We start from the raw sequence: 5000 nt of genomic DNA on the forward strand, positions 1-5000 counted from the left end.
TTCTCTCGCGCCGAATTCCATCGAGCTGGGAAATCGCTCATTTTTGCGTCGCCAAATATCGTACGAACGCCGTGAAACTTCCACAGGCTTTTCCAGCAGATTTGCACGTGCACTCAAAAAAGTCAAAATTTTTACACATAGACCCCATCAAACGGGAGAAATTGGCCCGGATTGCTCTCATGTGCGTTACGGGGCATCGTTTCTCTCGCGCCGAATTCTCTCGAGCTGGGAAATCGCTCATTTTTGCGTCGCCAAATATCGTACGAACGCCGTGAAACTTCCACAGGCTTTTTCAGCAGATTTGCACCTGCACTCAAAAAAGTCAAAATTTTTACACATAGACCCCATCAAACGGGAGAAATTGGCCCGGATTGCTCTCATGTGCGTTACGGGGCATCGTTTCTCTCGCTCCGAATTCCATCGAGCTTGGAAATCGCTCATTTTTGCGTCGCCAAATATCGTACGAACGCCGTGAAACTTCCACAGGCTTTTCCAGCAGATTTGCACCTGCACTCAAAAAAGTCAAAATTTTTACACATAGACCCCATCAAACGGGAGAAATTGGCCCGGATTGCTCTCATGTGCGTTACGGGGCATCGTTTCTGTCGCGCCGAATTCCATCGAGCTGGGAAATCGCTCATTTTTGCGTCGCCAAATATCGTACGAACGCCGTGAAACTTCCACAGGCTTTTTCAGCAGATTTGCACCTGCACTCAAAAAAGTCAAAATTTGTACACATAGACCCCATCAAACGGGAGAAATTGGCCGGGATTGCTCTCATGTGCGTTACGGGGCATCGTTTCTCTCGCTCCGAATTCCATCGAGCTGGGAAATCGCTCATTTTTGCGTCGCCAAATATCGTACGAACGCCGTGAAACTTCCACAGGCTTTTTCAGCAGATTTGCACGTGCACTCAAAAAAGTCAAAATTTTTACACATAGACCCCATCAAACGGGAGAAATTGGCCGGGATTGCTCTCATGTGCGTTACGGGGCATCGTTTCTCTCGCGCCGAATTCCATCGAGCTGGGAAATCGCTCATTTTTGCGTCGCCAAATATCGTACGAACGCCGTGAAACTTCCACAGGCTTTTCCAGCAGATTTGCACGTGCACTCAAAAAAGTCAAAATTTTTACACATAGACCCCATCAAACGGGAGAAATTGGCCCGGATTGCTCTCATGTGCGTTACGGGGCATCGTTTCTCTCGCGCCGAATTCTCTCGAGCTGGGAAATCGCTCATTTTTGCGTCGCCAAATATCGTACGAACGCCGTGAAACTTCCACAGGCTTTTTCAGCAGATTTGCACCTGCACTCAAAAAAGTCAAAATTTTTACACATAGACCCCATCAAACGGGAGAAATTGGCCCGGATTGCTCTCATGTGCGTTACGGGGCATCGTTTCTCTCGCTCCGAATTCCATCGAGCTTGGAAATCGCTCATTTTTGCGTCGCCAAATATCGTACGAACGCCGTGAAACTTCCACAGGCTTTTCCAGCAGATTTGCACCTGCACTCAAAAAAGTCAAAATTTTTACACATAGACCCCATCAAACGGGAGAAATTGGCCCGGATTGCTCTCATGTGCGTTACGGGGCATCGTTTCTGTCGCGCCGAATTCCATCGAGCTGGGAAATCGCTCATTTTTGCGTCGCCAAATATCGTACGAACGCCGTGAAACTTCCACAGGCTTTTCCAGCAGATTGGCACGTGCACTCAAAAAAGTCAAAATTTGTACACATAGACCCCATCAAACGGGAGAAATTGGCCGGGATTGCTCTCATGTGCGTTACGGGGCATCGTTTCTCTCGCTCCGAATTCCATCGAGCTGGGAAATCGCTCATTTTTGCGTCGCCAAATATCGTACGAACGCCGTGAAACTTCCACAGGCTTTTTCAGCAGATTTGCACGTGCACTCAAAAAAGTCAAAATTTGTACACATAGACCCCATCAAACGGGAGAAATTGGCCGGGATTGCTCTCATGTGCGTTACGGGGCATCGTTTCTCTCGCGCCGAATTCCATCGAGCTGGGAAATCGCTCATTTTTGCGTCGCCAAATATCGTACGAACGCCGTGAAACTTCCACAGGCTTTTTCAGCAGATTTGCACGTGCACTCAAAAAAGTCAAAATTTTTACACATAGACCCCATCAAACGGGAGAAATTGGCCGGGATTGCTCTCATGTGCGTTACGGGGCATCGTTTCTCTCGCGCCGAATTCCATCGAGCTGGGAAATCGCTCATTTTTGCGTCGCCAAATATCGTACGAACGCCGTGAAACTTCCACAGGCTTTTTCAGCAGATTTGCACGTGCACTCAAAAAAGTCAAAATTTTTACACATAGACCCCATCAAACGGGAGAAATTGGCCCGGATTGCTCTCATGTGCGTTACGGGGCATCGTTTCTCTCGCTCCGAATTCCATCGAGCTTGGAAATCGCTCATTTTTGCGTCGCCAAATATCGTACGAACGCCGTGAAACTTCCACAGGCTTTTCCAGCAGATTTGCACCTGCACTCAAAAAAGTCAAAATTTTTACACATAGACCCCATCAAACGGGAGAAATTGGCCCGGATTGCTCTCATGTGCGTTACGGGGCATCGTTTCTCTCGCGCCGAATTCTCTCGAGCTGGGAAATCGCTCATTTTTGCGTCGCCAAATATCGTACGAACGCCGTGAAACTTCCACAGGCTTTTTCAGCAGATTTGCACCTGCACTCAAAAAAGTCAAAATTTGTACACATAGACCCCATCAAACGGGAGAAATTGGCCGGGATTGCTCTCATGTGCGTTACGGGGCATCGTTTCTCTCGCTCCGAATTCCATCGAGCTGGGAAATCGCTCATTTTTGCGTCGCCAAATATCGTACGAACGCCGTGAAACTTCCACAGGCTTTTTCAGCAGATTTGCACGTGCACTCAAAAAAGTCAAAATTTTTACACATAGACCCCATCAAACGGGAGAAATTGGCCGGGATTGCTCTCATGTGCGTTACGGGGCATCGTTTCTCTCGCGCCGAATTCCATCGAGCTGGGAAATCGCTCATTTTTGCGTCGCCAAATATCGTACGAACGCCGTGAAACTTCCACAGGCTTTTCCAGCAGATTTGCACGTGCACTCAAAAAAGTCAAAATTTTTACACATAGACCCCATCAAACGGGAGAAATTGGCCCGGATTGCTCTCATGTGCGTTACGGGGCATCGTTTCTCTCGCGCCGAATTCTCTCGAGCTGGGAAATCGCTCATTTTTGCGTCGCCAAATATCGTACGAACGCCGTGAAACTTCCACAGGCTTTTTCAGCAGATTTGCACGTGCACTCAAAAAAGTCAAAATTTTTACACATAGACCCCATCAAACGGGAGAAATTGGCCCGGATTGCTCTCATGTGCGTTACGGGGCATCGTTTCTCTCGCTCCGAATTCCATCGAGCTTGGAAATCGCTCATTTTTGCGTCGCCAAATATCGTACGAACGCCGTGAAACTTCCACAGGCTTTTCCAGCAGATTTGCACCTGCACTCAAAAAAGTCAAAATTTTTACACATAGACCCCATCAAACGGGAGAAATTGGCCCGGATTGCTCTCATGTGCGTTACGGGGCATCGTTTCTGTCGCGCCGAATTCCATCGAGCTGGGAAATCGCTCATTTTTGCGTCGCCAAATATCGTACGAACGCCGTGAAACTTCCACAGGCTTTTCCAGCAGATTGGCACGTGCACTCAAAAAAGTCAAAATTTGTACACATAGACCCCATCAAACGGGAGAAATTGGCCGGGATTGCTCTCATGTGCGTTACGGGGCATCGTTTCTCTCGCTCCGAATTCCATCGAGCTGGGAAATCGCTCATTTTTGCGTCGCCAAATATCGTACGAACGCCGTGAAACTTCCACAGGCTTTTCCAGCAGATTTGCACGTGCACTCAAAAAAGTCAAAATTTTTACACATAGACCCCATCAAACGGGAGAAATTGGCCGGGATTGCTCTCATGTGCATTACGGGGCATCGTTTCTCTCGCTCCGAATTCCATCGAGCTGGGAAATCGCTCATTTTTGCGTCGCCAAATATCGTACGAACGCCGTGAAACTTCCACAGGCTTTTTCAGCAGATTTGCACGTGCACTCAAAAAAGTCAAAATTTTTACACATAGACCCCATCAAACGGGAGAAATTGGCCGGGATTGCTCTCATGTGCGTTACGGGGCATCGTTTCTCTCGCGCCGAATTCCATCGAGCTGGGAAATCGCTCATTTTTGCGTCGCCAAATATCGTACGAACGCCGTGAAACTTCCACAGGCTTTTCCAGCAGATTGGCACGTGCACTCAAAAAAGTCAAAATTTGTACACATAGACCCCATCAAACGGGAGAAATTGGCCGGGATTGCTCTCATGTGCGTTACGGGGCATCGTTTCTCTCGCTCCGAATTCCATCGAGCTGGGAAATCGCTCATTTTTGCGTCGCCAAATATCGTACGAACGCCGTGAAACTTCCACAGGCTTTTCCAGCAGATTTGCACCTGCACTCAAAAAAGTCAAAATTTTTACACATAGACCCCATCAAACGGGAGAAATTGGCCCGGATTGCTCTCATGTGCGTTACGGGGCATCGTTTCTCTCGCGCCGAATTCTCTCGAGCTGGGAAATCGCTCATTTTTGCGTCGCCAAATATCGTACGAACGCCGTGAAACTTCCACAGGCTTTTTCAGCAGATTTGCACCTGCACTCAAAAAAGTCAAAATTTTTACACATAGACCCCATCAAACGGGAGAAATTGGCCGGGATTGCTCTCATGTGCGTTACGGGGCATCGTTTCTCTCGCGCCGAATTCCATCGAGCTGGGAAATCGCTCATTTTTGCGTCGCCAAATATCGTACGAACGCCGTGAAACTTCCACAGGCTTTTCCAGCAGATTGGCACGTGCACTCAAAAAAGTCAAAATTTGTACACATAGACCCCATCAAACGGGAGAAATTGGCCCGGATTGCTCTCATGTGCGTTACGGGGCATCGT

The sequence above is a fragment of the Lampetra fluviatilis genome, unplaced genomic scaffold (genome assembly GCF_964198595.1).
Source record: "Lampetra fluviatilis unplaced genomic scaffold, kcLamFluv1.1 SCAFFOLD_320, whole genome shotgun sequence".
Taxonomy (NCBI): Eukaryota; Metazoa; Chordata; class Hyperoartia; order Petromyzontiformes; family Petromyzontidae; genus Lampetra; species Lampetra fluviatilis.